This window comes from Carcharhinus amblyrhynchos, chromosome 8 (genome assembly GCF_965287045.1).
Source record: "Carcharhinus amblyrhynchos chromosome 8, sCarAmb.v2.hapA, whole genome shotgun sequence".
NCBI classification, from domain to species: Eukaryota; Metazoa; Chordata; class Chondrichthyes; order Carcharhiniformes; family Carcharhinidae; genus Carcharhinus; species Carcharhinus amblyrhynchos.
The window spans coordinates 23974491-23993547 of NC_137331.1; positions in this window are offsets into that span (position 1 = coordinate 23974491).

Consider the following 19057-nt stretch of genomic DNA (forward strand, 5'->3'; position numbering starts at 1 on the left):
CCTGCCTCCATTCCCTTTGAAGGCCATTTCTTGATGTCCTTCTGTCCCCTTTCCCCCTGACAAAAATATGACCCCTCTTCTCTCTAGCTCCAAGGTTAAAGCCTCCAGTAGTGCATTCATGAAACAGGGCACCCTTTTTCTGTGTTGAATCAGCCTTTTCTTTGCCTCCGTTTGCAGGACCAACACTCCAGAGCATTGCGTTTAATACATCGCCCTTTGAAGAAAAATAAACCTCTTTCAAGAGCTGAAGGTAGCCTCAGATACCTTGAAGGTCCCTGGTGAGCACGCAGTCAGTCAACAGAGCAGGCTGTAATCGGCTGCATGTTACAATCATTCCAATGATGACCTAGCCTGAAGATTGCTTGCTGCCTGCCTCAACAGGACTTCAAAGTGGGCAGATCGTGCATCCTGATCCCTGAAACCAATAAAACGTATAGACCAATCTTTAATACTAAAAGTAATAAACACTAAAGATGCTCACATGTTCTCAGTGCCCCAATCTCAACGATCAATACACCAATCAAACACAAAGAAGTTATTCCTCTGACTGACTATAATGTAGGTCCACTTGCGTTCCATTTATCTCTATTTCTGACTATGATTTTTCAAATCATTAGGTTGCTGACAGCTCTTTTGTTACTATCTAGTCAAAACTATCCCATCTCTCTTGAGCATTTTTGACAAAACGTTAAATTTTAAAGCCTTTGCTTCGCTGTTTTCTGCCTATCAAGTTGTGAAAAACTGGGATTTAATTTGATGAAAACCTATTTTGAAGTCTGTGTCTTCAGGCACTCAAAAACAGATCAATATGGTAGCACTGTGAATGATTTGCAAGAAAAGTAGTAAGGTAGAGAAAAAAGAATGTAGCGCAATGAAGTGGAAACAGGATGGCAGGCTTAATTGGATATCCCATTTCAAAGAACAAGCACAGGCATGATGGGTAAATTGACATCTTTCTGAGAGCTCTGATCTTCTTTTACAAAGTAAACCACTGTTATATTCTTAATAATCAAATGAAAGAGAATTGGCAACAAATAAACTGTGATTTGGTACACTCAAGTTCGCACAAGTACACCGTATGACACCTGACACTTATTTACTATCAGTAAGATCTTCCACCTTAGTTCTTCGTTCCAGACTCCTCACTCGGAAGAAACAGCCTCTCTGCATTTTAAGTTTATTGATTAGTGTCACAAGTAGGCTTACATTAACATTGCAATGAAATTACTGTGAAAATCCCCCTTGAAAATTGCTGTGAAGAATTTGCATTTACCTTGTCAAGCTTTGTCAGAAATGTAAGGGCATGGTTCTTCCAAAAAAATTCTAAGTGTCCAATTTGCGTAAAAACAGGAGTTTTGGACTTTGCAGTGGGTTTTTCAAAATGAATCTCCCGTATTCTGTGTACTGCAGAGGGCAGTAGTGTGAATCACGTGAAAAATCCAGGGGCGGAACTTATCCTCGCTGAAGAGGTTGGAATCAGCGTGCTGAGTGGGCCATTGGACATGCATCGATCTCTGGGAGATCATGACATCCTCCCAGCACTAAATCACTGGCCTCAATCCTCCCCCACAGACCGATTGCTGGCCTCTCACCAGCACTCCCTCGTAATGTATATCCCTTGCCTCTTCCCCTCCCCCTCACCCCACACACATCATTATCCTGATCGATGGTCTCACACCTCCACGCCCGCCCCACAGATATTACCGGCCTCTCACCTCCCCCTTTCCCCATACAAGAATATCGCCGGTCTCCCCATCCCCCACTGACCCAAACATCGCTGGCTGCCTGGACTCCTCAGCTCCCACACCCTCTTTCACACACAGAACGCTGTGTTTGCCATGCACAACCCCAGCCTGGGAGCATTCTCCCTCGTTGAGCGAGAGCTTTGAGCATTGCATGCTCTCCTCTCCTGGACACAGTACCTTGTGGAGTTTACGCAATCAGCAACTTTCAGAGATTGCGCACCCTCGACTGAAACCACATTGCCTGTGCATTATTCACAATGAAATATAATGAACGGGCCCAGACTGACTGCACGTGGACTCCTTTAACAAGCCAGAGCTATATATAAGCTTCAATTATGAACACACAGGCAGTCACGCCTGGAAGATGGCCCCCAAGAAAAGTGGCCCCAGATTTTCAGAGAGTGAGCAGGCCCGCCTGCTGGATGCAGTGGAGGAGCACTGCCAGCGACTGTACCCCACTCAGGACCATCGGCCAAGGGGTCGTACAGCAAGTGCATTATGAGAGGCAGTGGCTGCAGTTGTGAGGGGACACTGACCATCAGTCCTGAGACCAGTACTGGAAGAAGATGAGAGACCTTCTTTGGGCTGCAAGGGTGAGTGTGCATCCCATTCTGAAACCTGTGTTTACAATGTCAAACCATCCTCAGACACCTCAGGGACAACCAGCAAACTACCACCCCCGCCCCATCCGCCCCTTTCCCATACTGCCTCTAACCTGTGGCAGCCACCCAATCAGCAGTGGGGAGGCATTTCCCCAAAATGCCAACATGAGCTCCCCAACTCCAACACATGTTACCCTTCATGCCCTGCCATAAGTCATGCTTTCAATCCCCCTTATGCCCCCACAGGAAAAAAAAATGCACACAATCGTTATGAGAGGGCGGCACGGTAGCACAGTGGTTAGCACTGCTGCTTCACAGCTCCAGGGACCTGGGTTCGATTCTTGGCTTGGGCCACTGCCTGTGTGGAGTTTGCACATTCTCCACGTGTCTGCGTGGGTTTCCTCCGGGTGCTCCCGTTTCTTCCCACAGCCCAAAGATGTGCGGGTTAGGTTGATTGGCCATGCTAAAATTGCCCCTTAGTGTCCTGGGATGTGTAGGTTAGAGGGATTAGCGGGTAAATGTGTAGGGATATGGGGATAGGGCCTGGGTGGGATAGTGGAGGGTGCAGACTTGATGGACTGAAGGGCCTGTTTCTGGACTGTAGGATTCTATGTTCTATGAGAGGGAAAAGACTGGTGGGGATGTTCCTGAGCTGCATGTTGGCCATCTGTGAACAGTGTGCCCTGGTGGTGGTGGTGGGGGGACATGTCTAGAGTGGTAACCGGCAGCTAGGTCAGCATGTGGCATGCAAGTGAACCTTAGCTGAACCCTATTCATAAGCCTTCCTTGAAGTAAGTGCCATGCTGCATGGGTTGTTTTCCCTCCCTTCCTGTAATGTATTTTCTTTCTTACAGTGCTGGATCCTGATGCCCCAGGCCCTTCTGGTGTTGTGGTTCCCCCTGCTGCTACTTAACCAACTCCCCTAGACACCTCGGATGACACCTCAGAGGGAGGCCCTAAAAAATCCTCCGAGGACAGCACCAGGGATGCGCTGTTAGAAACCATGCTTTGGCTGCAAGACTCTTCAGTGGAATCAAACCATGTACTGTCGCAGGAGGTAGTGCCAGTACAGCATGTCACCCGGGCCAATACTGCAAGGCGCAGTGGAAAGTCTGGCACAGGAACTTTGCCTCATAGGTGAAAGGATCTAGGCCATCTTAAGACACAGCTTTTCATGGTAGAGATCCCACAGCGGGCCAATGCCAAAGGTGCAGCCAGCATCCTGGAGGCACATCAAGCCATGTCCACAGGTGTTGGGAGCATGTTGGAGACTCTGCAGGCCATGTCTGGGACTCTCACTGACATTCTGGGGACACAGTAAGAAGTCTCACAATATCAGCTTAAAGTCCAACCAGTTTATTTGATAGTAATCCCACAAGTGTTCGGAAACGGTGTTCCTTTGTCAGGTGTGTGGAAGGTTCCATAGGTGTGTGAGACTTCTTACTGTGTTTACCCCACTCCAACACCGGAATCTCAACATTCTGGGGACACCGCAGGCCTTGGCTGAGGACCTCAACAACTTAGTCCAGTCTCACAGGACTAATGCTTACGGGCCCTGGCTTGCTCACAGAGTGGTAGCGGAGGAGCTCCAGAGTTTCGCCTGGTCTCAGTGGGCCAGGGCTAAGGGATTACACATCATAGGATAGATGCATCTAAGCCTCCAAGACTGGCAGAACCAGGTGATGCTGGAGCTTCTGGAGTTCGGCTCAGCTACCCTGGCATCACATGGAGTGCCCCTGGGGCTTATAAGCACCCCCAGGAGGAAGGCCTTCCACCTAGGAGACTCTGGATGTCCTGAGACCTTACAATTCCCTCCTTTCTCACACTGGGGCATCTCAGGTCAGTCGGTTGAACAATGTGGCACAGAACCATCAATGTCATCCGCAAGTCGGCCGGGGCCTTCCAGGTCTCAGCCCCAAGGGTATGGTTGCCAAGGGCATCACAGGCAATAGCGTGTGGGCGATCACAGCTGGACACCACGTCCGATATGCATCCTGGGGAAGCACTCAGATGAAGCAGTAGGCCACACAAGATTAGAAAGTTGTAGGGTCACTAAGCGGGCATGGGTGAAGGTCACCAGTAGTCAGGGTTAACTTTCTGTTACTGGCAAGAGCACAATTAAATGTTATTTGCACCTCAAAGCTGTGACTAATCTGTCTTGGATTCTCCCCCCACAGAGCTGAGTGTACTCCAATCCCACGCATTGAGGCACAGTGCTGTGCTGCACGATACTAGCATCTTGCTCAAAGATCATAGACCACCTGCCCTACTTTCCCCAGCGTCCCCTGGACCCTTAATCAAACACCACAGCCTGGCATCGCACCCCCTACCCAAAACTCCCCACTCATTGCTCCACACGCATGCGTTCCTAACCCTTCCTGTTACAATGGGCCCAGGTGCCAGTGTGCATTCTGAGAACAGGTAAGAGTAAAACTTGAGTGGCAGGGTCCCAGTGAGTCATCATCATCCTCCAGCCTTCACCAAAGACTCGCTACCATGGTCATGCCAGGCCCATTAGCCTGTTGTGATATTACTCAGAGTGATGGAGGAGAGCATGGAGGTAGGTGTGTGGGCATGGCCATTGCAATCCCTTGAGCAATTGCCATGAGTGCAATTACAGCATTCCCTGTAACAGGCATGTGTTGCAGGGAGGGAAATGGGGCAGGGACTCCTAATTCCCATTCATTGCAGAGTACATGCAGTATGATAGTCTGCGTTAACCTGAGCACCCCTGCTTGGACTACCAAATGCCTGAATTAATGAACCCTCAAGCAGCACACGGTGCACTTCCCCCCACCTCCCTAAACCCCAGCACTTAGTCCAGTCCCTCAACACACCCCACAGCGAGAACGATGGAACAATCCAGTGGCTGCAGACAGCAGCCTGACCGGCAGTCAGTAAAGGACCCCACCCCAATCTAACAGCCCAGTGTCTGCAGACAGCAGCCTAGCCAGCAATCAGTAAAGGACTCCATACCACGCTGCAATGACTATATGGAATATTCCTGGGTTAAGGATAGCACTTCCAGCTCTCTAGCAATTTCCCCAGGCCAAGTAGAAATTTTCCAAGCCCTGCCTCCAACCTTCCCTGAACTGTGGGGGTGGCAGCGCACTAAAAGTTACCTCCTGTTCAACACTGTCACACCAGTTCCTGATTTTTATACTGTAGTTGTAAACCCACCAGTGTAACATCACGCCAGACACTGCGGGGGGGAAAACGCTTGTTGGGGGGGGGCGGTGGAGATTCTAATCACGAACCTGCTAATAACATGCTAATGTATGTTAATTAATGCAAATCATTGTTACACTGAGTTTCAGTGTGGATCCATAGATGCGAAAAAACTTAGGCAGGGAGATGCACAGAGGCCCGGCTGCCTGGCGCAAACCCCACGACGTCAAAAGGAGCGCAGCGGGATGGGAGGAGAATCGCCCCCTAAATATTTCAATGAAATCGCCTTTCATTTATCTGAACTCCAGAGGGCACAGGCTCATTCTACTCAATAATGAAGATGTGTTGGGACTCTGGAAATCTGGACTGGAACTCTCCTGCCGTTCACTCCCTGCTGCTGCTGCCAGCAGGACTGGAGAATCCCAGCCTTGGGTGAGGTTGGAGAATCTGGCTCCTGAAAGAGGCTAGCCAAATGTGGCAGATTTCTCAAGGTTACTGTTTCAATGCCACCTTTTATAATAAACATAAAGTCGGAGGTTCCAGCAAATGTTTGCATTTTTATATTCAGTTCTACAAAGTCAATGACACTTGATGCAACGTGACAAGAGCCAGGTTTAAACTTCAAATATTCCAGGGCCAGATGTGCGATGCTGATGTGACCCTGGGCTGGATGTTAACAGGCAGGAAGGAGAACAAGGATTTTGGTACAGGAGACGGGTTGAAAGCAGCAAAACGGAGAGCTCACCAGGACGTGGTCTCCAACCCATCAACTTTAGATTTGCATTGCTGTGTTGGATAATACCTCCTCGGGACAGTCAGGTTGCCACTTAACGTTCAGTAATGCTCAAGTTGTTGGATAGTGGCATGAGTTCTTGAATTTAAATTTGGATCCACAGGTTTGCTGAGATTAGGAGAACTCAGCAGTGATCTCAAGGCAAGAACACAATGGCAACTGTGGGGGATGAAGTAATCACAGGAAAATATGCCAATATGTCGTCAGTGCTGACAGCTGCTTTCTTGCCTGTTTGTATGAAAGACTTTTGAAGGTTCTTTCAACACTCTGGAGGTCTGATCTGCACTTTGATGCTCTGATCTATCGGATCAGTGTGGGTGCAGCTTACACTGATTCAGATTGGATTTAAAGTGAAGATCGCGATGAACAGTAATGGCAGCAGTAGTGACAGCTATGGCACTGATATCAGCAGCAACCTGCGGCTCACATGCCTGCAGCTCTAAGGGGAGAGAGGAGAGCAGCAGAGGGGTGCAGCTCGATAGGAGAGAGGAGAGCAGCAGAGAGGTGCAGCTCTACAGGAGAGAGGAGAGCAGCAGAGAGGTGCAGCTCTGAAGGAGAGAGGAGAGCAGCAGAGAGATGCAGCTCTGAAGGAGAGAGGAGAACAACAGAGAGGTGCAGCTCTAGGAGAGAGGAGAGCAGCAGAGAGATGCAGGTCTACAGGAGAGAGGAGAGCAGCAGAGAGATGCAGCTCTACAGGAGAGAGGAGAGCAGCAGAGAGGTGCAGCTCTAGGAGAGAGGAGAGCAGCAGAGAGGTGCAGCTCTACAAGAGAGAGGAGAGCAGCAGAGAGGTGCAGCTCTGCAGGAGAGAGGAGAGCAGCAGAGAGGTGCAGCTCTAGGAGAGAGGAGAGCAGCAGAGAGGTGCAGCTCTACAGGAGAGAGGAGAGCAGCAGAGAGGTGCAGCTCTACAGGAGAGAGGAGAGCAGCAGAGAGGTGCAGCTCTGCAGGAGAGAGGAGAGCAGCAGAGAGGTGCAGCTCTAGGAGAGAGGAGAGCAGCAGAGAGGTGCAGCTCTACAGGAGAGAGGAGAGCAGCAGAGAGATGCAGGTCTGCAGGAGAGAGGAGAGCAGCAGAGAGGTGCAGCTCTAGGAGGGAGGAGAGCAGCAGAGAGATGCAGGTCTACAGGAGAGAGGAGAGCAGCAGAGGTACAGCTCCTAGAAGTCCAGACTCAGTACACAGGTTTTCTGGTAGAGGGTAAATTTTCTCGACATGTGTCCCAGGATTCGGTATCATGCCAGGCAAAATTTGCAGCTTGCTGGAACAAAGCTAGCTGTCTCTAGATCTGACAGCCATAGTGTATCTGTCAAAGTCACCACCATCCTCAACCTTTTTTGCTGCCTCTCAGGGTTGTCAGAAGCATCCTCCTAGTCAGCAGCACACAGATGGGGAAGACAGATGACTGATGGCTTGTGTCAACTCCTCTTGCGATGACGGCAGTCAGAATGAGCAAGCATTCAGATTTGCAGCTCCATCTGGCTTCCACAGACACAGGATGTCACTGATGGCATACACGTGGTAATTAAAGCACCCATAGATCACCCAGCAGTGTTCACCCAGGAGTGTTCATCAATGCCCGGCTAGGTCAGCCTGTACAGCACTTCATCTCACAGTCGTGGTTTCGTGCACCATGTTGGGTGCTATTGGTTTGGGGCGTCACAGTAGCACAGTGGTTTGTACGATTGCCTCACAGCGCCAGGGACCCAGGTATATTTCTGGCCTCAGGTCACTGTATGCGTGAAGTTTGCATATTCTCCCTGTGTCTGTTTGGGTTTCCTCCAAGTGCTCTGGTTTCCTCCCACAATCCAAAGATGTGTGGGTTAAGTAGATTGACCATACTAAAAAATTGCCTCTTAGTGTTGTGGGGTGGGGGTGGAGGTGATTAGCTGGATAAATATGTGTGGTTATGGTGATAGGGGCTGGGTGGGATTGTTGTCGGTAATATCTTGATGGGCCAAATGGCCTCCTTTCGCACAGTAACATTTCTATGATTCTATGATTAAGGGCTTCCAGTAAAATAAGGTGAAACTGGTTTGCAATGTCAAAAACATCATTACGTAAACCCATACAAAATTCCTGAGCATCTGTCGTGATGTTTCTGTCCTGCAGCAGTCCAGCCACTCAACCGTGTTCACACTGGGAAGCAGAGTTACTGGAGAGCTGATCAGGGATCCATGCAAAATGTGGTTGATGAAGCCATGCAGGAGCCATGGGAAATGAGGTCCAAGAGCATTACAATGAAAGCTAAGGGGGTGGATAATGGAAATGCATCAGCTGCGGCACACTTATTTCCCTGAGTGCCCTTTAGATTCCATGATTTGCTTAGATTCCAACACTGCATCCATCTCAGAACTTTAACTTCCCCTCCACCACCAGCCCCCTCCCACACCACAGTGTTACTAACACAAAACCAATCCTGCAAACAATGAAGCATTGCTCATTGGTTGTCATCAGTACTGGTGGTCTGCCACGGCATCTTGTTCTTTGGGTTCTGCTCCTATCTCTGAACCAAAAGGTCTGTGTTCAAGACCCTCTCCAGGACTTAGACCGTAAGACTAAGAGCAGAAGTAGGTCATTTAGCCCTTCAAGTCTGCTGCACTATTCAATGAGATCATGACTGGCCTGATATGATAATCCTCAACTCTACTTTCCCACCTTAACCCTTGATTCCCTTATTTATTAAAAATCTATCTTAGCCGTGAAAATACTTAATAACCCAACCTCTACAGCCTAAAGAATTCCACAGATTCACTATCCTTTCGGAGGAGAAATTCCCCCCCATCTCTGTTTTAAATGGGAGATCCTCTATTCTGAGATTATACCTTTTGGTCCTAGTCTTTGCCACATGGAAAAACAACATCGCAGCATCTACCTGTCAAGTACCCTGAGAATTGTTGGCTGTGGAAGGAGCATTCATTACACGATTAAAGCAGGATGATAATCATACTTGTACTTCCCCACTAGTTCTCAAAGGGGAAAAATGTGCACGTGAAGATGCAAAACCAATAAAGACTTTTTCATTCATCATTCAGGCCTCTTAATGGTCGACCACAAACTAAGAATGGGCAAGATAGGAAATGGTGCAAAAGAATCAACTCAGTTCCAGGACATCGCTGCAGGAGTTCATCAAGGTAGTGTCCTAGGCCCAGCCATCTTCAGCTGCTTCATCAATAACCTTCCTTCCATTATAATGTCAGAAGTGAGAATGTTTACTGATGACTGCACAATGTTAAACACCATTCTCAATTCCTCAGACACTGAATGCAGCCAGACCTGGACAATACCCAGGCTTGGGTTGACAAATGGTATTCAGGACACGCAAGTGCCATACAATGACCAACTATCTTTGTGGTCGAGTCTAGTTATAGCCCCTTGACATACAATGGCATTACCGTTGCTGAATCTCCCACCGTCAACATCCTGGGGTTAACACTGACCAAAAGCTGAACTGGACTAGCCATTAACTACTGCGGCTATCAGAGAAGGCTAGAGGCTAGGGATCTTGTGATGTGTAACTCACATTTTGACTCCCCAAAGTCTGTCTGTCATCTACAGGGCACAAATCAGGGGTGTGATGGAATACTCCACACTGAACTGGATGATTGCAGTTCTAACAAGACTCAAGAATTCAACACCATCCAGGACAAATTGGCCTGCTTGATTAGCATCCCTCCACCACTGACGAACAGTGACAGCAGTGTGTTCCATCTAGAAGATGCATTGCAGGAACTCACCAAGGCTCCTTAGTAACACTTTTGAAAGCCTTGACTGCTACCCTGAGAGGGACAAGGGTGGCAGACACATGGGAGCACCACAACCTGGAAGTTTCCCTTCAAGTCTCTCAACATCTTGACTTCAAAATGTATCGCTGTTCTCTCACTGCAGCTGGCTCAAAGTCCTGGATCTGCCTCCCTATCAGCACTGTGGAAGTACCTACACCACAGGGATTGCAGCAGGACAAGAGGGTGACTCACCACTTCCTTCACAGGGGCAATTAAAGATGGGCAATATACGCTGGCATAGCCAAAAAAGCCTCCATCCTGTAAAGTGGATAAAAAGATTTACATTCATCACTTAAAGAAATAACATTGATGGTGTAAAATGTGTACTACATCCATGTGTGCTACCATAAACTGATGGTGAGCACTTTGTTGCAGAACAGTGGGATACTTGGAAGGTGAAGGTTATCGTTTAAAGTTGAGTTATTAGCATCACAAGTAGGCTTACATTATCAGTGCAACAAAGTATAGTATTCCTTATCCTAATTAAGGTGGCAGCTAGATTATGCTAAATCTACAGAGGGTTGTTAAACCTATCCTTCATTGGAATTTAAGCACTCCAGTGCACAATAACCCCATTCCAGAAACACGTCTAATTTCTGCTTAGCTGCCCTGCCTTTGTTCCTTCAACTAAGAACTAATGAAGGAAAAAAATCCTTTAGCTAAGTCAATTGTACAAAAATTCAGTTCTGTGTGCTAGGCAGTCGCGAAGTAAAAATAAGATGGATTGATATCTTATTAAAAGTAATGTTTCCTTGGGTGATTAAGATCGCCAAGTCTTAAAGTAGATTATTGGAATTTTGAAATGAAATGCTCCCCAGTTGTGTAGTAAAATTCAGAAGAATTCAGAAGCAGATGAGATTCACTTTAGGCTGCATGGAATTAACAATACTGTCCATCAATTAGTTAGAATAATCAGCTTCACTTCTTACAACAATGGACTGAGGATTAGCATGGGTTGGTGGGACATGGACGTTGCTGGCAGTCCAGCAATTATTGGCTGTCCCTAGTTACCCAAGGGCAGATGAGACCACATTTCTGTGGCCCTGGGGTCACACATAGGTCAGATCAGTTAAGGATGGCAGATTTCCTTCCCTAAAAGACATTACTGAACCAGATGTTTCTTTTTCCCAATATTTGACAATGGTTTCATGGTCATCACTAGATTCATAATTCCAGGATTTTTTTATTGAATTCAAATTTGACCATCAGCCGTGGCGGAGTTTGAACCCGGGTCCTCAGAACATGAGCTTCTGGATTAATAGATTGGCGATAATACTACTAGGTCATTGCCTCCCCTAAATGAAACAGGATGGTAAGAAACATCTGAGAGTCTTTAGTGGCTTAAAGAGGGGTAAAATGAATGAACAATACTTTTAATTCCAGGGAAAGTAGCCTTTAAAGCTTGATTTTTGAGTTTGTAATAAGACAATATATTTCACTTCAAAGAGCAAATAACAAAGAAAATTACAGCACAGGAATAGGCCCTTTGGCCCTCCAAGTTTGCACCGACCATACTGCTCGAATGAACTAAAACCCCCTACCATTCCGGGAACCATATCCCTCTATTCCCATCCTATTCATGTACTTGTCAAGGTGCCTCTTAAAAGCCCCAACCATATCCTCTTCCACTACTTCCCCCGGCAATGAGTTCCAGGCACCCATCACTCTCTGTGTAAAAAATCTGCCTCGTACATCTTCTTTAAACCTTGCCCCTTGCACCTTAAATCTATGCCCCCTAGTAATTGACTCTTCCACCCTGGGAAAAAGCTTCTGACTATCCACTCTGTCATGTCTCTCATAATCTTGTAGACTTCTATCAGGTCTCCCCTCAACCTCCGTTGCTCCAGTGAGAACAAACCAAATTTCTCTAACCTCTCCACATAGCTAACGCCCTCCATACCAGGCAACATCCTGGTAAATCTTTTCTGTACCCTCTCCAAAGTGTCCACATCCTTCTGGTAGTGTGGCGACCAGAATTAAACATTATATCCCAAGTGCAGTCTAACTAAGTTTCTATAAAGCTGCAACATGACTTGCCAATTTTTAAACTCAATACCCTGGCCGATGAAGACAAGCATGCTGTATGCATTCTTAACTACCTTCTCCACCTGCATTGCCACTTCTCGTGACCTGTGTACCTGTACACCCAGATCCCTTTGCCTATCAATACTCTTAAGGATGCTGCTATTTACTGTATATTTCCTATCTGTATTAGACCTTCCAATATGCATTACCTCCCCTTTGTCTGGATTAAACTTCATTTGCCATCTCTTCGCCCAAATCTCCAACTGAGCTTTATCCTGCTGCATCCTCTGATGGTCCTCATCGCTATCCGTAAATCCACCAACCTTTGTGTCATCCGCAAACTTACTAATCAATCCAGTTACATTTTCCTCCAAATCATTTCTATATATTACAAACCGCAAAGGTCCCAGCACTGATCCCTGAGGAACACCACTTGTCACAGCCCTCCATTCAGAAACACACCCTTCCACTGCTACCCTCTGTCTTCAGGTAAGGAACTTCTCTTTGCAAAAGTATATGCAATTAATAAGATTTTAGAGTTAAATGAAAATATTCTTTAACTATTTTATTTTTGGACGCCTGCACACATGGGGAGAAAAGAAACCTCTTGACTGATTTAACACATACAAATATATAAATATCATAATTAGTGGCACCAAAAAATATACAATCATGGGAAAAGAGGAAATAAAACTGAACAATGCCGCAAGCAAGCACATCAATCAACATCAGCCAGAGAAAAAGACAATTTTATGTTTCTAACAGAGCTTTCCAGTAGAGCAGATTATATTGCAGGGTCCTACTTAAAACAATATCCTATCTTTCCATTCAAATGCTAACTAGCCTGCGTGCTGTGAAGTTTCAGCAATATCTGTTTTCTCATTTATAAAAACTACGTCATCACTACATCCAGACTCCCAGAGTGTGTGTTGTACCTATGAGTTGGAGCAACTCCTCTAGAATAGGAGTTCATTTTTATTGATGGAAGTTAAGCAAGTAGCTGGCACGGAGGCACAGTGGTTAGCATTGTTGCCTCACAGCGTCAGGGACCCGGGTTCAATTCTAGCCTTGGGTGACTGTCTATGTGGAGATTGCACATTCTAGCCACACCTTCCCCCCCACCCCCCACAACCCCCTGCCTGTGTCTGCATGGGTTTGCTCTGGTTGGGACTCATAATGTTAAAATGGTGCTTTGGGCTCAAGGGCCTGTTTCCTGGGCTGTTTTGTTCTTTGTTCCTCCCACAGTCCAAAGATGCACAGGTTAGGATGACTGGCCATGCAAAATTGCCCCTTAGTGTCCTGAGATGTGTAAATTAGGGGGAATTAGCGAGGTAAATTTATGGATTTACAAGGATAGGGGCTGGGTAAGATCTTTTGCTAAAGAGTTGCTGTAGACATGATGGCCCAAATGGCCTCCTTCTGCACTTTACGGTTTCTGTGATGATGAAGTGCCTGCAGTGAAGGAGTTCCATATGTGGCAACAGCACAGATTGCTTTCACAGATAGAAAGGCATATGTTATGAGCATTTGCCTCAGAATCCTGACGAGTGTAGAATGAAAGCAAATAATCTTAAATCTGTTTTTACTGGGTATATTTTTAGAGTGTCTCTTTGGCTCAAGTTGAGGAGGAAAACTAACTTTCAAATGAGCTAACAGTGACAGAAATAAACTATTTGTGTCTCACGTGCCATAATTTGGATCTGCATGCCTCTTTTGAATCAAATACAAAGATGAAGTACATCTTTATTAATGTATGAACAAAGAAGCATCTTTTTCTTCCGCCGTTTAACCAGACCCACTATGCAGCAGGTATAGATACAACTGTTGTGTTTGGCCACAACCAAAGCAGCAAATAGGCATGCTTTTCTTAATTTTGAAAGAATAAAATGTATGTATCTTTCAGGGTGCCCTGGGGAGATGTTAAAGCCTTGGTGAATTAGAAACAAAACTTGCTTGTGGTCTCTGAAGAAGACATCAGACTGAACAGTGCATGAGAGAGAAAGGAAGAGATGATCCGTGTCTGAGGCCAGGAGAATATGTATTTCCAAAGGAGAAGTTGACAGGATTTCATTTGTGTTCCCAAGAGGCCGAGTGAAGTTTGTAAGCCATCCTTAATAATTCATTTTCAGCAATTTGGTGAATAGATGAATGCTATAGACTCACAACTGAACCCAGGGGAGTTACAATTTCCATTTGGAACATTGGGCTCAATTCTACCATCATGACTGTGGTTAGAAACAAGATTGCATACTTTTTAAGAAGTTACATCTCAATTAAATCAACAACTTTTATTTATATAATCCAAGAATTTAAAGTAATGTAACGTCCCAAGATTCTTCACAAGAGTGTTGTCAAACATAACTTGACGCCGATCCATAGGAAGAACTCTTTGGCATGGATACGCTTGGTCAATGACTTAAACAATCCGATGTTGCTACTTCAAAGAAGAACAGGAGAGTGATTCCTGGTGCTCTGGCTAAGTTATTCCTCAATCACCAAAATGGATCACTGGTCATTCTCGTGTTAATAATTGTGGGAGTTTGCTGTATGTAAATTGGCTGCTGCATTATTTATGTTATGATGTAGAGATAAGAACATAAGAACATAAGAAATAGGAGCAAGAGTAGGCCAACTGGCCCTTCGAGCCTGCCCCGCCATTCAATAAGATCATGGCTGACCTGTCGTGGCTCAGTTCCACATTCCCGCCCTCTTCCCATAACCCTTAATCCCCTCTCTTATCAAAAACCCATCAACCCGCGTCTTAAAAATATTTAGCGAGGTAGCCTCCACCACTTCAATGGGCAGAGAATTCCAGAGATTCACCACCCTTTAAGTGAAGAAGTTCCTCCTCAACTCCGTTCTAAACCGCCCCCCCTTTATCTTGAGGCTGTGCCCTCTAGTTCTACTATCCTTTCTGAGCGGGAAGAGTCTCTCCACCTCTATCCTATCCATCCCATTCAACATCTTGTACGTCTCAACGGCATTGGACTTGGGTAAGCACAGTAAGAAGTCTCACGACATCAGGTTAAAGTCCAACAGGTTTATTTGGTAGCACAAGCCACAAGCCAAATAAACCTGTTGGACTTTAACCCGGTGTTGTGAGGCTTCTTACTTTGCTTACCTATGTTACACAGTGGCTGCAGTCCAATTGTTTAAAGCCTGAGATCATGAAAGGTGCTATACAAATGCAAGCCTTTCTTTCCCTTTGACATTGGTGGAGCTTTGGTCTGTGCAATGGTTGCTATGGTTGTTACATTACAATAGCTACTGCTCTTCATCAGATGGAAACACTTTGGACATGAAAGTTGTTTTATAAAGGAAATGTATTTTTCAGAAATGGACACAGGGCTGCGGTCTCCATTATCGGAGAACAGACATACAAGTGCCTCCAATTCCTGAGCTGGGAAGACATGTTTACAAATAAAGGGTACCACAATGGCCCCGTGACTTACAGGCAGCAACCAGTTCACCTCCCACGCAATGTTATATGGCGGGCATGGAGCAAGACGTATGGGGAGAGATTGGCTTAACTGGCTGGAGATCTTCAGACTAAGCATGGAAGGACTGTATGAAGTCATCAGTAGATGCCTAGACTTTTCCAAGAAGGCCTGGGAAAAATCAAAGGGGCAAGGCCAAGATCTACATTGACCCCAATGCTACACCAAATATTTCAGAGCAAGACCAGTTCCATACTCCATACTCCATACTGGAGAAAGAGGAAGCTGGACTGGGGTGCCTTGAATGTTTATACATAATAAGGTCCATGCTATTTGAAGAATGGGCTGCCCTTGAGTCTCTGTTATTAAGCCTGATAAATCAGTTTACCTTGCAGGGATTATAAACTGTCAGTTGGGTTTCAAAACTCAATAAGTACCTCATGCCCTGAATCAAAGGCCTGTATGCTAACTTAACATGTGACCAGATGTTCACCAAATTGCACACGAGCCCATCTATCACCAGGTTTATTGGACATGTCCTGTTGGAAATATGTGATAGTCAATACGCACAAGGAACTATCCAAGTACACTCACATGTCCTTTGGGGTTTTGTCAGCATGTGCCATTTTCCAATGTGTCATGGGGAACATTCTTCAAGGGCTATGTAATGTAGCAGTGTACTTAGATGACATCTTGGTCATGGGGACTTTGGAACAGGAACATCTGGCAAACTTAGAAAAGGTCTTACAGAGATTTTCAAAAGCTAGGGTGCTCTTGGTGAGGGAGAGATGTGTCTTCCAAGCAGCCAGAGTGACTTACTTAGGCTATAGGGTAGATGGCAAAGATTTACACTAAGTAGAGGATAAGGTAAAGGCCATCAAGGAAGAACCAGCTCCAAGAAACACCAAAACAGAAAACCCTTCCTTGGATTAATAAATTATTTTGAAAAATTTATCCTGAACTTGGCTTCCACGCTGGCCCATTTGCATGCCCTGCTACAAAAATATCCGGAATGGTACTGGGAAACTCTACAGGCAGAAGTTTTCACCAAAATCAAACGTCAGCTATTATCATCCAACTTATGGCCCATTTTGATCCAAAGGAAGAATCCATTCTGACATGCGATGCTTCCCCATTTAAAGCTAGGGTGGTGCTTCCACATTTCTGGAAAGATGGGACAGAAAAGCCCATTGCGAATGCATCCAGTACCATTTTGGATGCAGAGTGAAGGTATTCTCATATTGAGAAAGAAGAGTTGGTTAGCAGTCACTTTTGGTGTAAAAAAGTTCCATCAATGCATCTGTGGCAGATGTTTCATGATAGTTACCGACCACAAACCTTCCAGGGTTTTTCAAAAAGGACAAGACAAATCCTCAATTGCCTCCACAGAGATACAATGCTAGGCCTTGTTATTTACAGCTTATGAATATCTTCTAGGGCATCGCCCTGTAACCCAAATAGGCAACACTGAAACACTGGAATGCCTCCTGTTGCTCACAAATCTGGTTCCTCTATCCGCATTTGAAGATGTCATGGTGACTCTAAATCTTTTGCCAGTGTCTGCAAGGCAGATTAAGACCTGGACACAAACAGATTCAATCTTGTCCAAAATACGCACATGATCCTAAGTGGTGGAAACTCTACCTAACTGAGAAAGGTGAGCTCAGTGTTGATGGGGTCAGTCTTTGGGATCTCAAGTCGTTGTTCCACCCCCAGGACATCATCTAAGATTAACAGAACTACATAATGATTGCCCTGGAGAATCAAAAATGAAAATGCTGGCCAGGAGCAAGATCTGGTGGCCCAGCCTCGAACCAGAGATAACTGGTGACGTGGTAAAATGCTGTGACTTGTGACAAGGAAATGAAAAACTCCCTCCATCAGTCTCCATACACCTGTGGGAGAGAGCTGGCAGGCCATAGGTGTGCATACATGTGGACTGTGTGAGGCACTTTATGTGTTCCATGTTTTTAAGCATACTGGATGCACGCTCCAAATGACTGGAGGTGCATGGGTTCTATAACTACTCAGGCTACAATCGAGGAATTGTAACATGTATATATGGAATACCGGAAGTCCTGGTTTCTGATAACGGCACAGCTTTTACTAACAGTGATTTGAAGAACTTAGTCCTCGCTAATGGTATCCGACACATCTGAACAGCATCCTAGGGGCGACACGATGGCACAATGGTTAGCATTAATGCCTCACAGTCCCAGGGAGCTGCTTCTGTCTGTGCAGAACCTGCACTTTCTCCCCGTGTCTGTGTGTTTCCTTTGGGTGTTCTGGTTTCCTCCAACAATGTAAAAGACATGCTGTTTAGGCGCATTGGCCATGCTAAATTCTCCCTCAGTGTACCCAAACTGATGCCAGAGTGCGGTGGCTAGAGGATTTTCACAGTAACTTCATGCCAGTGTTAATGTAAACCAACTTGTGACATTAATAAATAAACCTTTAAAAAAATTATACTTAAAACTTACCAACTGTCGTCAAATGGGCTGAAAGAACAAGCCGTTCAAACTTTCAAAAATGGCATGAAAAGTTAGCTAGCATCATCCATGCTGACTAAATTGGCATTTATTTTGCTCACCTATTGGACCAGGCTGCATACAAGAAGCAGAGTTGTCCCAGTGGAACTGCTAAAGGAATGATGACTTCATATGATGGTGTTCTGACGTTCGTGGGACTATCCTAGCCACTGGTCAATTTTCACTTTCATTCTTTAAAATGAAAAGCACTACAACCAAAAATTAATGTTCACTGATTTCTGTCCAAACATTAAAGGTAATCAGTCATTTCCAAGCTTTGTTATTTAATTTTTCTACTGTATTGATATGTACATTAAGACAACAATGTGTAACATGCCACATTGTGACAAGATGCAAAACAAAAGATTTCCATTGATTGACGTTAACATTTTTCAGCCATGACAATAGATGGTTTAATAAATTCAACACAGAATCACACTTGTTTAAAAAAAGATTTTGACAATCAAAATAAATTTCTCAATCCAAAAAAAATGCAGTGTCATTAACAATCAACTGTTACTGAAAATTATAATTCACAATGTTATTGCTACAGTTAAGCCACGATGGACATAATTTTAAAACAACCATTCAAAAACAACCACTCGCACAGGCTTAAGATCAGTTCCAATAAATCATCCAAAATTTAACCTATGATTTATCCATTAATAACAAAATCGGCTTGCAAAATGAAGCAAAGTTGGCCTGTTAATGGAAGGTAGGTGGGACTTTGGAGGAAGCATTCTATAAAAGACAAAGGCAAATTCAAAATTGAGATTGTTTCCAAATGTTGTCAAAATATCTATAAATTCAATAATATCACTGCCTGTGAGTCTGAACAGATCTTGTGCTGCAGTGACAGTTGCAGAACCACTTGTCCCCATAACCTTCATAAAGAAAACTTAGAATGAAAAGTTAACTTTAATCTTCCGTGGTGTTATTTCGCTATGTGAGAAACATCGCTCCAATTGAAGTCAACTGCCCTACA